Here is an 18815-nt window from a genome sequence, read left to right as displayed (position 1 = left end):
TTATGGTCTTCCACCCTGTTAGGCGAGTCATTTTTAAATAATAATTTGACAGCAACGTTAAATGTTTTGCATACTTATGTTTTATTTTGGGAGGTGAGGATCATTAACAGCATATACAATAAATGTTTTTGAACACATTTTTTTATTATTTACCATCCTGTTGGCAAAAATGGGTACAAAAAGTACCTGTTCTTAATAATCAAGACATTCTATTCATCAATAATAGTTTTGGTAGAATTAAGAATTAAAAAAAAAATACCATGATGGCATAAGGGACATATACTATCCAAGAAAAACTTGTTATTGTTTAACATTTACATTATTAACATTTTGTGATAACTCTGTATATGTCCCTAACAGGGTGGAACACCTTCACGGCCCGTGTCTGAACAATGAATCTACCCATAATTATTGTTTTTTTAGTCCCTGAGCTTGACCAATATGTATTCCGACTAGTTAAACATGTCACCATTTTGGTAGAATGCTAAAAACATGAAAATCATGTACTTTTTTTTCAAACATTTATGAAGCCAAAATGTTACCGCATACCAGGAATGACCCAGCTATAGTTTCTAACTGTGTTGCTATTTGATTAGAAAAAAGAAAGAAAGACAAAAGTGAACATTGGCCTGCATGGTAGCCTAATGAGGTGCCGTCAATGGTCTTGCTTTGTAAATAAACCCTTATTGTAACAAATGATATAGTTTAACAATTACAAATACTACTTTTTAGTTCTAAGGCTGAGAACAAGTTAGAAAGAGCTTTAAAATACGGACCTTCTTGAATTATTGACTAAACAATCCCCCCATAACCACGCCCCCAACAAAGCCCCGCCCCCTCTGGTGGGTGAGTACCGGCACTTTATTTTTTCCACTTCAAGCACTGATTTCAACCAATACATTTCCATGACTTTTAAGAAAATATTCAGGACCTAACCTTCCATGAAAGTCTGTGTATACATGTAAAATAAGAAAAATCCACGTTCAAATGTCAAATCCCAGTGTGCGGAGAGGATCAGCCTGCCACATCACAGATATCTTAAAGGCAAAATCACGAAAGTAAAGCTTTAGAAGTGAACATACTCCCATCTGTCTTTGAAACAGTGAGTGGCCAAGCTTTAACCAAATTACAGTTCAGAAAATCGTATCGATACGACCAGGAGAAAGAGCGCCTGCATCGTCGTCAAATGACACCTAGAAAGGTAGTCCTCTGAGCTGGAAGAAGCACAATCACTGTTGCCAACAAATTTTCCAGGGAAGTTGCTAAAGGCAGATCGAGATGTTGCTAAAAGTTGCTAAATGACGTTGTGACGCCATTGCGCTATGACGTCATTACGTAATCATAAGGCAAAATTACGCCATTATGTAACGTGAAGATATTATTTGAAATGCTAATTTAGATTTGTTTGTAAAATAAATTATAGCAATGTGTTAATTAATATGTACGGAGCCCCACACATGAAGCGCAAGAAAAAAAAAGTATATAGTGCGCAAAATGGAAAAAAAAATTCCCTCGATTTGCTAAATCATCTACACGATTTACTCATTTGTTCCCTCGATTTATAAATCGTGTGCATGATTTAGCCAACTAGTTTTTTCCTGCATGTCACGTAAATATGCTACCTACATGATCTTCCGGTTTTTACAGCGATTTCCACATTTCCACAGCGATCTTAAGGAATTATGAATGAACCGCTCGGCCTATTGAGCTAGCTTGTACGTGTGTTGTTTGGATTAGAGTCACTTTCCAGAAGTGGTTAAAAGTTGCCAAATAAAATTTAAAAATTGCTAAATTTGTTGCTAGGTGCTTTTAGAAAAAAAAGTTGCTACGGTAGTCTGAAGAGTTGCTAAATCTAGCAACAAAATTGCTAAGTTGGCAACACTGGGCACAATATTCTTTGCATTGAGCTTTTACCCCAGTTCCTTCATATGGTCGAGAATGTCTTCTCGATGACGAACCGCCATCTGCTCCGATTGAGCTAAAATCAAATAATCATCAATATAATTGAGCACATGAATGCCCTGTAGTAGTAGTGGAGCAAGAACTACATCCACGCACTTCGTGAATGAATGGGGTGATAAATTAATGAATGAATGGACCCGATATTGGTACACTTCACCCCCGAAAGCGAACCTCAGGAACTTCCTGTGTTGTGGTAGGATAGAGAAATATGCATCCTTAAGATCTATCATGACAAACCATTCTGAGGACTTGACACGATTTGCTTTAGCGTGAGCATCTTGAACTTGAGATTGTTCACAGTGAGATGTAGGAGTCAAAGATTAAAGGCCCTGTCACCCCAGACGCGTAACGAAAAGGCGAGGTGGAAAAACTAATATTTTGTGTGCGAATAGCTCGCGTCAAAACCGTTCACATCAGCCACGACACGAATTTGCGAGGTCTTTGACGTTTCAGAGCTGCAACATTCCAAAACATTCGCGGCGACAGCTGAAAAAACACGGACACTTCCTCATCCAGTGAAGACAAGCTTTTCATTTTATTTAAAAGACCGAAAAAAAGGTTCTTGTACAGGAGCTAAAACTTTATCACAGATCCGCAATTACTTTCAAATGTCCGTGGGACAATTTGAGGAGCTCCTCCAGAGACAGTGGCAGCGCATCTGACCAGACACACCACAAACTTCAGGAACCAATCGATCCGGAGCTGCTGTTTCCAGTTGAGTCACAATGTAATCATTTCAGTGCCACAGACGTACTGACGGAAACACATTCACTTTCCATAGTCGCGGACACAATTAGGTTTAGAAAAAAAATTAAGTTTTAACTCGAAGGTTGTTATCGTTGTCTGTAGCCTACAGTGGGCAAACACAGCTGCATCTGTACAGCTGTAACTTCAACTACAACATCTGTAATCTCGTGCGATACCTGGCAGAGGTTAATGTTGATTGAATAGCTAATGACATCAACTGGACGTTTTGTCATCTTTGTTTCCTTGTATTTGATTGGTTGAAGCCCTTTCTGTCACTGCGAGAGGTAAAAAAAAAGTAATCGAAATGGAAAACATTGTTTTTTTCGTCGCAGCACATTAGTGTTAGGTGTGGAAGCACTCATTACACAAACAGCTGATCAAAAAATAAAACCATCACGCATAATATTTGCGCGTCAAAATCGCTCGCGTCCAGTGTGAAAGGACCTTTAAAATCGGACGCAATCCCCATCCTTTTTTGGAACAATAAAGTACTGGCTGTAAAACCCAGACTTCCTGCTGGCAAGAGGCGCATGTTCCATAGCCCCTTTGTCCAGCACAGCTTTTACTTCTTGCTCCATAACCAGAGCCTGTCTGGGGTCCACCCCTGTGGGTATAATCCCGTTGAATCTGGACGGGAATTTTTGCCTCGAAGAATTTTTGTAATCAAGTTAATCGAGTAACTCGATGAATCGTTTCAGCCCTACACAGGAAACAACGCTGTTTTTGTTGCACCCTGTGGGAGGAGCTTGTAGGCGGCCAGGACTGCTCCCGCCAAGCAAAATGTTGTGTTCAAAATAACCCTTTTATCCTTCTCATTTATTCCTGACAGATTTAGCCATAGATCTTATATGGTAGTTACACAGCCCTTAGACCTGAGTTGTCATGAAAAAAGCCAGGACATTTCTGTTTTGACAATATGGGACCTTTAAAGTTAGTTAGTCATCTAATTTGGGTTTTGTGGTCTTTGATCAGCCAAAGAGAACCCCCATCACACCCATCCTGATCTCACCCCACTGGCTCCCACTTGCAGCCAGAAGTAAATGTAAGGTTTAGACACTGGCTTTCAGGACTGCCACTGGACTCGAGACCTCAACTCACTCCTAAAAGTAAATGTTCCCTCCCACCAGCTGTGGCCACTGAATGAGCGACGCCTCGGCTCTGTGAACTCTATTGGATAAAAAGTTCTACTAAATGAATAAATATAAATGCTAATAATGAACCATCGCTATGCACACTAATCGTCCACCTGCTCCCATGATTTTCTCTGATTCGGGTATCCACACCGATCGTCACACAATTATTACAATCTGTGATGATATGGTAACATATAACTCTAAAGTAGGCTGCTCTTAATAAACATTTATTTAAAGCAAAAGTTCCTTTTCCTCTCTTCATTGGCGAAATATTTCTTTAATAGCATATTATGGATTAAATGAATCCAATCACACTCAGTGTCAAGCATCATATTACAGCCCATTTGTGTCTAATGATTCCTGACCTGCAGCCGTACCACAAATGACAAGGCCAATATTTCCACCAATTTCATTAAATACTAGCGGTTCACTCTCCCATGTGCAGGACAAATGTTTACACACTTTCCTCCAGATTACACACATAATCCCCATATCAATGCCCATTTCAATCTCCAATGATACTGTGGAATATGAACAAAATCTTCAATATAACAACATGTTAGCTAAACAGTTTTTGAGGATGAGAAAAATCCCTTATAGACAACAAATGTAAAGCTCATCAGTCACATTTCATGCTTTGCTTTAAAACACAGATTTTGTTAGATACTGTTATTAAGTATAATTAAGTGACATAAATTCATGGTTTCAAATCAGAAGTAGATTTTGGGTTTAATGTTACACAAGTAATTATAAAAGGCTATTACTAGGGCTGTACGATTAATCGAAAAATAACCGAAACCGACATTCAGAACCTCTAACCGACATATTTTTCCCATGTCAGTTATTTCGGTTTTCACGTGACTCCGCCCCGTCAGTCACATCAAGTGCAGTTTGCAGGCACACAGAGAGATGCAGGAGCGGTTATCTGTGTTTATAGATGGCCAGAATCACTATAGTAGCTGCATGTTTTACACAGTTTATACAGGTCAGTTAATTGCTGTTCTTATAGCCTATACGCGCTGCCACCGACACACACACACATACATACATACACAGAGAGAGAGACGGCGCGCGCAAGCCCCGAAGCCGCTTTCACTTTCGTGCTCATAAAGTTTGTCAAGTATGCGTTTAAGGCTTGCCAGTTTCAACATTTAAAGCGATTGTGCACTATTCAAAAACAACAATACGTATCCGTTCAGTGTTCAGTTTCTTTCTGTGACACAGAGAGCCGAGCCGTGTCTCTGACAACACGCGCGCGCGCCCTGAAGGCAGATCTTTCACCTGCGTCACGTGAAGATCGCGCGCAGAGGAGCAGCAGAAACGCAGTGTAAACGCTGTCCTGTGACTAAAGTAAAGTCACAAAAGTAGCTTAGAAACTCAACCGTTATAGGCATTCATTTTAATACCTTTGCAGTAAGTACACACCACAGCTTCATAATGAATAGAGACGGTATGAGTAATTCACACACACACCATCACTCTCTCATTGATGCATTCAAATAAATGTAATGTAGGCCTACAGTGTTAATTTATCTGATGTACTACAAAAAGAAATCTGCCCTATAGACAATAACTGCTGAAAGTGAACCGTTTCATTCAAGTATTTTAAAATCACAAAGAAATGCACTTTTTCATTAGGAAAAAAAAATTCCACCTTTAATAGTAGAAAATATTTACAGTACAAAGCTTATCAGGAACTTACTCAAAAACCTTATGAGGAAAAAAAAAAAAAAAAAAAGCAAATGAATCGTTCATTAATCGTAATCGAGGTCAAATGTTCAATTAATCGAGGTTTTTATTTTTGGTCAAATCGTTACAGCCCTAGCTATTACTCTATTATTTTTCCTAATTTAATGTGTCGTAATGAATGGAAGTCAGATCTTCATAGATTCACTTGAAGCAGCTTTAGTGTTTGTTTGGTCATGAGATGTCAACATGTCCACATGAGGCGACCCACTCCATGTCAAATAATAGCATTTTAATCAGGACACTCTTATAACATTCTTCAAAAATATAATTAATTACTGTAGAGCTGGAGATTTAAATAAGGATCAAATAACTGAGTTCAGCTTTGAGAATGAAACCAACCTGTTTGTTCCTCAGTTTCTTCTTGTTTCACACTGAATGTTTCTTCAATCTTCAGTTCTTCAATCTCCTCTTTAATAAACTCCATCTTTATGTAGATGTGGATCTCAGTCACTTCACCAGGAGTTTTTTTGTGTGTGTGTTTGAAAACTCTGTCCTGTTTAAGATGAGAATAATTAACAGAAACAAATCCACACACATTTCCGAGTGGACAATCAGCTCTAGTTCAGTAGTTCATTTAATGGACCTACATGACCTGATTAGACAAAAACACTGAAAACTAACACAACACATTAATAAAAGAATGCAAATTATAAAATTATACAGACCCTTAATATATTAGTTTAACTTAATGATTTGTAGAAATCGAGATGGAAAAAGAAATGCAGCGCTTCGAATCACTGAATCATTTGTTGTGAATCAATCGGTTTCAACAAAGTCCATCTCACTACAGTGGTTCTAAAATAACTTTATGAATCGGCGACAATAGTTTTTGCACGCAAAAAAACCCTAAATAACGTCTTACATAGTGATGACGATTTCAAAACAAAGCATCATGAAGCTTCGAAGCGTTATGAATCACTGAGCCGAATGATGATTCGGATCGCGTGTCAATCCGCCAAACTGCTGAAATTTGGCGATTCAAACCGCTGATTCGACTCACTGATTCATAACGCTTCAAAGCTTCATGATGCCGTGTTTTGAAATCGTCATCACTATGTAAATTGTTATTTAGGGGTTTTTTGCGCACAAAAACTATTGTCGCCGATTCATAGTTATTTTAGAGCCACTGTAGTGAGATGGACTTTCTAACGACGTCTTTAGTACCTTTTAAGGGTCTTGAGAGTGTAGAGTGCATTGTGCCAATGGAGGCCTTTCAGAGACATCAGATTTCAACTAAAATATCTTCATTTCTGTTCCGAAGATGAACGGAGGTCTTACGGGTGTCGAACGACATGAGGGTAAGTATTTAATGACAGAATTTTCATTTTTGGGTGAACTAACCCTTTAATAATTCACGCAAAAAACAAGATGCACACGTGTGGCCAATTTCACATGCATAAAACCAAATCCACGTGCGCAAAATAAAATATATTCATAAAATACATTTCACAAATGCAAAACACAATTCATAGATTAACAACTGTGCACAAAAACTTTTTGAATGTTTGAACTGCTTTGGATTTGTGTGTGTGTGTTTTTGAGACTTTCCTGGCAGCACTCTCCTCCCACCCAGATGAGTCGTGCTCTTTAGCCAATCAGATTTAACCTTATCAATCGGCCAATCATAACCGCGTAAGTGCGGGCCCACCTGGGTGTAACGTCATCAGCGTTCGACCACCGTTAGAGCTAAGCAGAGAGGTATGTGTAGTTTGATCGGTTCATTTCTGTGTTTACTGAAACTAAGTTAGAGATCAGTAGAAGCGATATTAACTGCTGTGTGAAAATAGACATTTAAGTATTGATGGATTCTTATGTTTACTTCATAAAGAATTATTCATGTGCATACCATACAATGTTAGGATTGTAGATTCATAAACTCCATAGAAAGCATAACAATGGTTTGAATGATGAGAGATTGTGTATATAAATAGACAATTATGAAAAATATAACGTTTTTGGATATATTACACATGGTCTTGTTCTATTATTTAATTAGGAAAGAGCAGTCACAGCAGTGTGTATGTACCTGCATGTCATGTCCACCACACATTCAACTGATGATGATCATTTATGGAAATAATTAAGTGCATACATTGGAGACCATCTATGCTTTGTTTTAACTTTAACCTGCATATATATGCAGTTTTATTGTTTCAATTTCCCAAGACAGATGATGTATGAAGTTGCAGAGACAACCAGTACCTTGACCTTACCATTCCTACTGTAACTCTTTCAAAACAGTCATGTTGCAAGCCATCCATTTTGACTGTTGTTTCAACAAGAGGTTGAAAGTCATGCATTGTTACTGTATTAATGTACACACGCAAGGAATAAAGCCCTGCTATGCATTATTAAACGTTCTTGTTTTATGTCAGAAATAAAAAAAACATTTGCTACAGTTGATGTATATGTTTTATTAATTTTGAACGTTTCTGAATAATAATAAATAATAAATAATAAAATAAAACTGAATAATAAAACCTATATGAAATGACTTGGCCATGATTAAAGAGATGGAAATTGAAAATGTTGTCCATTTAGTCACCCTCAAGTTGTTCCAAACCTGTATGAGTTTCTTTGTTCTGCTGAACACAAAGGAAGATATTTGGAAGAATGTTTGTCCCCAAGCAGAGAGAGCAACCATTGGCTACCATAGAATATAGACTAAAAAATAAGTCTATACAGGTTTGGAACAACTTGAGGGTGACTAAATGATGAACTGACAATCTCAAGTATGAAGAAGCACAACATTTAGTACAGAGAAATATATATATATATACACACACACACACACACACACGTGTGTCTTTTCTATAGTTGTGAGATTGGCGTGATCGTAAACAAAGGCGGGGGAGGCGTGGAGGAACGCGTGCTAAGCTAACGCTTACTCCTCATCGGCTCTCTTTACCCAGCATTTTCCTTGCCAATGTACGGTCGCTAGTGAACAAAATGGAGGAGATTCGACTCAGCATCACACACAGTAAGAAACTTTTGAACTGTAACGTCCTAATATTCACGGAAACCTGGTTAAACAGCGGAATACCGGACACCGCTATCGAGCTAGCGGGACGCCACACACTCCGGGCGGATAGAACATTAGATGGCTCCGGGAAGAGCAGAGGGGGCGGATTGTGCATTTATATTAACAAAGCTTGGTGCACAAACTCTGCTATTGTTGGGAGTCATTGTTCAGCTAACCTGGAGTTTCTCATGGTTAAATGTAGACCGTTTTATCTACCCCGGGAGTTCACCTCCACCATTATAACTGCAGCCTATATTCCACCCGATGCTGATGCCAAGCTTGCTATGAAAGTACTTCACGCAGCCATCAGTAAACAACAGACTGATCACCCGGAAGCTGCGTTTATTGTTGCAGGTGACTTTAATCACTCAAACTTAAAGTCAGTGCTACCCAAGTTTCACCAGCATGTTTCCTGCCACACCAGAGGAAACAAAACCTTAGACCATGTGTACACAAACATGGCTGGTGCTTACGTTGCGACACCCCTCCCCCACCTGGGACAGTCAGATCACCTCTCTTTGTTTCTCAGACCCAAATATTCACCCCTCATCAACCGCGTGAAGCCATCAATGAAAACCATCAAGGTGTGGCCTGCGGGGGCAGACTCCACACTCCAGGAAAGGTTTCTAAACACAGACTGGAGTATGTTTGCTTCTCAAGCCACCAGTGGCGCTCACACGGACATTGACTCCTACACCTCCTCAGTATTGGATCATATCAATACCACCATCGACAGTGTTACAACCCAGAAACAGATCACCACATACCCAAATCAGAAGCCTTGGATGAACAGGGAAGTACGACTCCTGTTGAAGTCACGCAACACTGCCTTCAGATCAGGAGATGCACAAGCCTACAGCGCATCCAGGGCAAACCTGAAGAGGGGCATCAAAAAGGCCAAGCACTGCTACAAGCTTAAGATTGAGGGTCACTTTTCCAACTCTGACCCTCGACGCATGTGGCAGGGCATCCAGGCCATCAGTGACTACAAACCCCCCCACTCCACCCCCGCAGCCACTGATGTCAACTTCCTGAATGAGCTAAATTACTTTTATGCTCGTTTTGAAAGAGACAACAGAGAAACTGCCACCAAGCTCAAACCCTCAGCTGACCCACCAATCACACTCTCCTCCACAGATGTCTGCAAGTCACTGAGCCGGATCAGCGCGCACAAGGCTGCTGGACCAGACAACATCCCTGGACGTGTGCTCAGGGCATGTGCGGAGCAGCTCGCTGGGGTTTTTACAGACATTTTCAACCTGTCTCTTGCCCAAGCAGCTGTACCTTCATGCTTTAAACGCACTTCCATTGTGCCAGTGCCGAAACACTCCAGCCCGAGGTGCCCTAATGACTACCGCCCTGTAGCACTCACACCCATCATTATGAAGTGCTTTGAGCGGCTGGTCCTGGAACACCTAAAAGACTATACCATCCACATTGGACTCACACCAGTTTGCCTACCGCAGCAATAGGAGCACAGAGGATGCCGTTTCCATGGCACTGCACTCTGTGCTCACCCATCTGGACAGTAAAAACACTTATGCACGCATGCTGTTTGTTGACTTCAGCTCAGCATTCAACACTGTCATCCCATCCAAGTTAATTGCCAAACTTGGAGACCTGGGCATCAACACTTCAATGTGTAACTGGATTTTGGACTTCCTAACTGACAGACCCCAGAATGTTCGTTCAGGATCCACCTGCTCCACGTCCATCACACTCAACACTGGTGTACCACAGGGCTGTGTGCTAAGCCCGTTTCTCTACTCCCTCTTCACCTCCGACTGCAAGCCTGTGTATGGAACTAATTCCATCGTCAAGTTTGCGGACGACACTACGGTGATTGGTCTCATCAGCAACAACGATGAGACTGCCTACAGGGAGGAGATCCAGCACCTGGCCACATGGTGCGCTGATAATAACCTGCTCCTCAACACCACCAAAACGAAGGAGCTCATCGTGGACTTCAGGAAGGAGTCAAGAGGCACACACGACACCATCCACATCAATGGAATGGCTGTTGAGCGTGTCTCCAGTTTCAAGTTCCTGGGGATCCACATCTCGGCGGACATGTCGTGGACGACCAACACCTCCAGCCTGGTCAAGGAGGCTCACCAGCGCCTCTTCTTCCTGAGGACACTGAGGAAGAATCAGCTCTCCTCGGCTATCCTGGTGAACTTCTACCGCTGCGCAATAGAAAGCATCCTGACCAACTGTGTCGCAGTGTGGTATGGGAGCTGCTCTGTTGCGGAGCGCAAGGCACTGCAGCGGGTGGTGAAAACTGCCCAGCGCATCACAGGGACTCCACTGCCTGCCATCGAGCACATCCAGAGGAAACGCTGCCTGCATCGAGCTCGCAGCATCCTCAAGGACTCCTCTCACCCAGCCCACAGACTGTTTTCTCTCCTGCCCTCCGGCAGGCGTTTCAGGATCCTCCGGACCAGGACCAGCAGACTTAAGAACAGTTTTTTCCCCAGAGCTGTCTCTTTGCTGAACTCAAACCCCCGTTGATCCACTTCCCTCATAAACTGCGAACTCTCCTACCTCACATCTGCCTTCACTTTGTTATTTGCACTACCGACTGTTTATTACAGTAACAACTGTTTACTTATGCATTTTGCACCACCATACCGTAACTGGATTATGCTCATCTGCACTGCCGACTGTATTTACAGTAACGATGTTTACATTTGCATTTTGCACCGTACTTCTAACTGTAATATGCAACCACTTTCCACTGCACTTTTACACTTTCTTTCGGATAGCTCTGTCCATAATTTATTGTACTAACTTAATCCACTGCTATATTCCTCATATTAGCCTAACATATTATTGTATACCTCTAACTGTAAAATTCTGTTCAAAGTAATAGCTGTCTGTATATTTATTCATAGTACATAGTCACCTGTAAATTCTGTTTATAGTAATAGCCATCTGTATATTATATTCATAGTACATATTCACCTGTAAATTCTGTTCATAGTAATAGCCATCTGTATATTATATTCTAGTACATATTCACCTGTAAATTCTGTTTATAGTAATAGCCATCTGTATATTTATTCACTGTATATATTCATCTGTAAATTCAGTTCTGCTTATAGTAATAACCATCTCTCTACTTATACATATTTATATATATTCAGAAAATTTTTATGTCCTGCACTTACGCAACCATTGTATATCCTGCACTTGCTGCTATTGCACTTCTGGTTAGACCTAAACTGCATTTCGTTGCCTTGTACTTGTACTTGTGTAATGACAATAAAGTTGAATCTAATCTAATCTAATCTAACTAACAGTTTGAAGCTGGGTTATGAGCTCTTTAGTCACACGGCACTGGAAGCACAATGTCATTGCATGGCTGGTCAGGGATGTTGGTAGTGTTCCAGTCAGTGTTTTCTTTTATTTTAAAGTAGATAAATGTTTAAGTACAATACATCAGGTGGAATGTTAACAAATGAAATGTGTTCAATCTAGTGACCACTAGCCCTTTCTCTGTCAGAACACGTCAGATTTTGGTTTGATATTGAAAGCAGTCAGCAGCACATATACAAGAGGTGTGGGCAGAGGAAGAGCAGGAAGCAGGAGATGAAGAAATGGCAAAATAATTTAATATAGTTTACTGAGTAATCTTAGTTGCATGATGTTAATTGCATATCTGTGATCAGTATGCCTTTGTCTGATCAGAATAAAAAAGTAAAATGAATGCTTCTCACTATGTAAAAATCAATCCCAGTGCTAAGTGGGAGCTATTGGCCATTGCTAATAGCTTTTGATTGCTTTGCAGTCATTTGCGAGATCGTAACAGAGAGCTGTCTGAGGGGCTCTGTATCTGCAGCTAAAATACAACAAAACAAGCATAATTTTCCTCTTCATATGGGACATCTGATTACCACAGTTGCTTACATCTGTTAATATTTAATTAACTATCGCTTCTACTGATCTCTAACTTAGTTTCAGTAAACACAGAAATGAACCGATCAAACTACACATACCTCTCTGCTTAGCTCTAACTGTGGTCGAACGCTGATGACGTAACACCCAGGTGGGCCCGCCCTTACGCGGTTATGATTGGCCGATTGATAAGGTTAAATCTGATTGGCTAAAGAGCTAATGACTCATCTGGGTGGGAGGAGAGTGCTGCCAGGAAAGTCTCAAAAACACATTTTATTTTTGCGCACGTGAATTGATTTTTTTGTGCACGTGGATTTGGTTTTATGCATGTGAAATTGGCCACACGTGTGCATCTTGTTTTTTGCGTGAATTATTAATGAGTCTATTCTGTCTCCATAGAGAGTCTTGTAATGCTGCCTTCACGTGCTATCGGAAATGTCCTAATTTCCCTTTAGAAGTCGTGATTACGAGCTTGTTGCATTCAAGTGCTTTGTTGTCGGAGTGAACAGGAATCATGGTGGACACCAGGTTATTCTGGCCTATTTATGGGGAAAATCTTATTAAAGGAACTGTATGTAAGAAATGTATTTCAATTAATCATAAAATGGCCCTGATATGTCACTAGACATTAAGAAATCATGTTAATTTCAAATACTTATATCACTGACAACAGTTGTCAGGCCAAGATATTGTCATTTTAAAAGTGAAGTTGCAGCCCTCAACTGATGTTGATGTTGACATGTAGTGTTTTGGCCTGAAGCGCCACCCTCCACCTGTCTACCAATCACGAAGTCAGTAGTGTTTCTGCATTCGGGTTGCCAGCTCTGCTCTAGTTACCACAGCTGCAGCTACAAACTTTTTGGATAAACAATGTCTAACTTTACGAAACCTAAACGGCCTCGTTATGAATCAGAAAAACGTTGTGACAGTGTCCGAGATAAAACAAGGATTTGTATAAGAGATGCCTTTGAAAGATGGAGACGGCTGAAAACGGAGAATAATTTGAAGACTGATGCCAACGTTGCTAATTTTCCCCCGGACAGGTAAGGTTAATCTATGTTTGGCTAACTTGTACTTAATGTAAATGGACATTTCAAATATTCATGACAGTCGAACAAAGATATGCATGTTCGTGCAAAGTAACGTTAGGTTAGCGCTGATGGAGGAGGTGGGTCATTGAATTGAAAAGTTAACGTTAAGGAATTGTTTGGTAAATAAAAACGGCGAGTCGTCATTGCTAACATTAGTAATGCATTATCAGAGCCCGTTTCTCTCTCATTATGCTGAGACGCTGAGGAAAACAACATTAGCACGCCTATTATGGCAATGTGAAAACGTATTTGAGACTGTAGCCTAACGTTACCTCGGTAAAAATTATTCCTCATTCGTTCTTCGCATATATAGTGGACAAAACATGCTGCAGGTTGACCTGCATGACCATTGCTAATGTTATTTAGCTTTGCTGTAATTTTACTATAGTATTTTTTCATGTGGGAATGTACTGTCACATACGAGCGTTCATATTTACGATTATATTTGGCTAATCGCCATTAGTACATTTTTGCGATTCATAATTACTTCACAAAACATCACTCTTGAAGCATAAACATAATTAACAGAAAGAAAAAAAACTTACTGTGTACGACACGTCACTTGCCATTGAAAGCTCCGTGTAGCAGCCTACGTTCCTGCTGGATCCTGCAGCCTAGCTGGCAACCTCGAGTCAGGGGAGGGGGATACCGCTCTACAGTAATTTGAAAGTGATTGCAGTACCAGTTTTGGCCACAGTCCTACATACAGCTCCTTTAAAACCAACATCATATGCACCGACAACCATATAAACATTCCAGATAGTCCGCTTTCTGCTGATTCTGTAATTTCAGTCAAATGCAGGCTATTTTCGCTGTGTACCAAACATACAATACGCTTCACATGATTACATGTAAATATGTACTACATTAATGTCAAGACAAGATGACCAAGCTGTTTTGGAAAAACCAATAAAACCACACCTGCCACAGCAGTCTAGTTCTCCCCGACTCCATGTTTAAAGGGTAACTAAACCCCTGCTCAGAGCTTAACTCCACCCACAGGCAATTTTCAAAAAATGCTGGAAAAGTGGTTAGAGCCCGGCGGACACAGAGGGGACGAACCGAGGGCGGGGCTGAGCGGAGGGCGTGAGTGCCTGAGACCCGCAGTGACGGATTGATTGACAGCTGTCAGACTCGCGAGTCGCAAAGATGGAGAATAACTGGAGTGACGCCAGCTTTGCAACAGAGCGGTAATTTCTCCTACCTTCACCTGAAGTGGAGGAGGGTGGATTGTCTGTAGAGTCAGACACAGACCCAGAGCCTTATCAATGCGAGCCGCTGCTCAAACTGCGTTAACTCCCGATGCCGACGATGCTAGTGAAGCAGCCGCGCAAGAGAACTGACCTAATCTATCTGCGTCCGCGGCAACCACTTGCGTGTCAGGGTTTGAAAGCGCGTCTCATGTATGAAAATTATCTGTACACATGACGGGCGGCAATAATATCGCAAGAAAAGCCTGACGTGTACTGACAACTGCATTATTTAACCGCATTTTCTTCAATACAATGTTAAAGCAAGTGTCAAGTGAGTTTCATTCATAATGTTTACTTCATGTAATATGACAGTTCATTCTGGAGTGCCGCTCTCATCGTGTGATTGGGGGAAACATTTCTGAGGGCGTGGTAAGCTCGTGCCAGGGGCGCGGATAGTGAGCCGTTGGAAAACCATCCTACGTCACGATGTACCACAACGTCCAATAGGAAAATTCAACTGCAGTAGCCACCGTTCAACCTTAAGAGGGCAGCACTTTGGCGGTTTTACACCATATTTTATAGAATTAAAACACTTTATACTCAAATGTCAAAACATTTACTCGAATCAATGAACAGCATTAATAAAGCCCCAGTATTACAGATCATTAACTAAAAAAGTTGGTTTAGGGTTTAGTTACCCTTTAAAGCTTATGACACGCCCATCTCGGGAATTGGGGTATCAAAATTATTTCCGAACTTCCCAGTGGTAAACACGACATCAGAGGGTGTTCATGTGCAATTTTTAACTAGGAAACTCGTATTTACGATAATTCCGATAGCACGTGAAGGCAGCATAAAGCTCCGGTTCTCTCTCCAGAGACTGAACTCATGTTTGAACTGATTCACCATAAAGAGTGAAATGAGCCGCTCCTTCTGTTACTCATGAGTTTATTCTCTTACTTTACTCACACAACGCTGATAAATGTTATAAAAAGCAATGCAATGTTACATTTAATAATATAACATTTATTATGTGACGGTTTAAACACTTTAAACGCTTAAAACACAAACCTCTCTTCAGCAGAATCACAACAGATGCAGGAGCGCGGCGCGGTCTTATGACGTCACAATTGGATACCAAAATAAAAGTTCCGTTCACACTGCTGAGTCTAAAATCACAGAAGTGCACAGAAATTTACATCGAAAATATATATTAATAAAAATAAGAAAAGATGACAAAATTCTGAGTTTAATGTATTATTGAAATACATTTAATAACACAATGGTAAGTTAATAATACAGTTCACATTGATAGATAAATGTTAAAATCAAGACACAGTACCTGACTTTAAGTTTTACTGTTTGGATATATATATATATATATATATATATATATATATATATATATATATATATATATATATATATATATATATATATATATATATATATATATATATATATATATATATATATATATATAACACACATTATAAATTAAAGTAATGAGTAAATACCATAACTTAACAGGCAAATAACAGGGTTTCTTTAGGTCCTTAAATTTTTGGTTCAAATTTAAGGCAATAAAAAGTCATAAATAGTATAACAACTGGAAATGATAATTTTAACAGGCCTTGGATTTGTGGATGTAAAAACAGGCGCTGAGATCTGGATATATGCAGATATCTGTAGTTTGAGAGAGTAGAGAGACTGAGCAGTTTAGCTTCAACCCTCAAACTAAAGCTTTTTTTCTAATGGCTTATTAAACTTTATCATGTTTATCGTCTTTTATGGCTTTAACATGGGAAAAGTGACTCAAATAAAGTCAATAACTGTTTAAGATTATGAAGATTTCATGAAAATAAATCTACTGATTCAAGGACAATCATATTTTTAGACAATAGGTTATACCTATTTTCAAGTTTTTAGACTAACTTTATATGTCCACATTTTTAATATCAGAAAAAAACATTTATATTTCAATATTGACACATATATGAACTCTTAGGTTTATTTTTTATCACATTTGTCACATTTGCATTTCAAATGAATTTATATCTGGTATAAATGGTTTCTTCACACAAACAGTTTGATCTTTTAGACAAAGTCTCTCAGTGTTTAGTATTTTTCTAATATTTTCAGCTCATCATTGAACAACATGTATTTAATTATGTATTTCACCAATACATGCAACCTGTCATATCTTTTATTATTTGTTATATTTTTATAAAACTTTGATATATTCTCTCCTCCATGAACATGATTTCTGCCTGAGTTCGTCTGATTCCTTCCCATCAGCTGTGGAGGTGAAGACGACTCTCTCATGATCTCTGCTACACCTGTCAGCTGCGGATGCCATTATGTCCCAGCAGATGCAGCCTCGTCCCTTACGCCTAGTTCACACTACAGGATTTTAAACGTGCTGTTCAGACTACATGACTTGCTATTGGGTCTTGAAGTTGTTGTGGTGTTCACACTACATGACACTACGTAAATGATCCGCAACAGGGAGTCACACACTACACATACTATCAACAACTCTGTCACCCAACAACTTTTTCCGCGCCCCAAACCACATTTTGTCACGAAAACACTCGCGAGAAGTGGAACGGGAAACGGCCCGCGAAACAGGAGTTGTTTTGAAAATGGACGACAAAACAACATTAGCGGTGCAAGTATTTTGCGCAAAAGTATATTCAAAGTATATTGTACAATGTATAGCTAAGTAATTATACATTATATTGTTATTGACTACAAAGTGTATATTTTTTGTATTTAGGGAAGGTAAAGTAAATAAATAAACCTGAAAAAATAATATATTCATAGTATATTGCTTGTGTGTTCTGAAGACACTGGTAATTCATTTGTAATGTACTTATAACACTAATAAATATACTTATAATAAAAATAAAGTATACTTATAACACAAATAAAGTATACTTATAACACAAATAAATATACTTATAATAAAAATAAAGTATACTTATAACACAAATAAAGTATACTTATAACACTAATAAATATACTTATAATAAAAATAAAGTATACTTATAACACAAATAAAATATACTTCTAATACAAATAAAGCACATTTAATATCACTAATCAAGCATGTAATTAGTCTCTATACTTAAAGTGTACTAAGTATACTTAAAGTTGTTCCAATTTAGTACATAAAAGTACACTAAATACACTTCAAATTATGATTTAATACAACTTATTTACAACTAAAATATACTTAGTACAAAATTAGTTGTTTCAAAAAGCACACTTCAAGTTAACTAATCATTAACACACTTCAAGTATACTGATAATTAGTCTGGCTGCAAGTATACTTAGCATACTTTTTTTTCACTAGGGGTTGTGTTTTCTGAATTGTTATTTTGTTTTCGAAATTGTCGTTGTGTTTTCCGACATGTTATTTTGGTTTTAGATTTTCCATTGTGTTTATAATTTGTTTTTTGTTTTTTTGGATTTGTTATTTTGTTTTCATAATTGTGATTTGTTTTGCACCTCTCGGCCACCGTACTGAACCGCTCCTGTTTGGAGTGTTCTCATAGAGCCAAGGTAAAAGACCTTGACTAGTGTCCCAAACTAAGAGAGGGGGAAGGTGGTCATCTGATGTACTCATAACCACACCTTAAGTGATGTGTGATCCAAAAATCAACGTCCGCGGTGACGTGAGTACCAATCACTACCTTACTTAACGTCCTTGAATGGACGAAGGTAAAATCACTACATAATTGGCGTCCCTTGTTTTGGGCCCAAAAGTGAAATTATTACAGAGAGGATAAGCAGACGCGGGCAGCAGGGGTCGTCTGTGCTACAGAGAGAGTTGGAGGTGAGTAAAACATGTTTATAATGAAAAATTTGCTGCAAGCTCGTGTTGTGGTTTGGCAATGACGGCAATATTACAAAAACAAAAGGCGTGTGTAATGTGATATAAAGTTGTATTTCGTTCTTTATTTCTCCTTCAAATAGATGAATGATAAGAGTGGGTTCAGCAGCTGCTGCGAATGAC

This window comes from Gobio gobio (genome assembly GCF_949357685.1).
Source record: "Gobio gobio genome assembly, chromosome: 5".
Taxonomy (NCBI): Eukaryota; Metazoa; Chordata; class Actinopteri; order Cypriniformes; family Gobionidae; genus Gobio; species Gobio gobio.
This window is presented reverse-complemented; position numbering follows the sequence as displayed.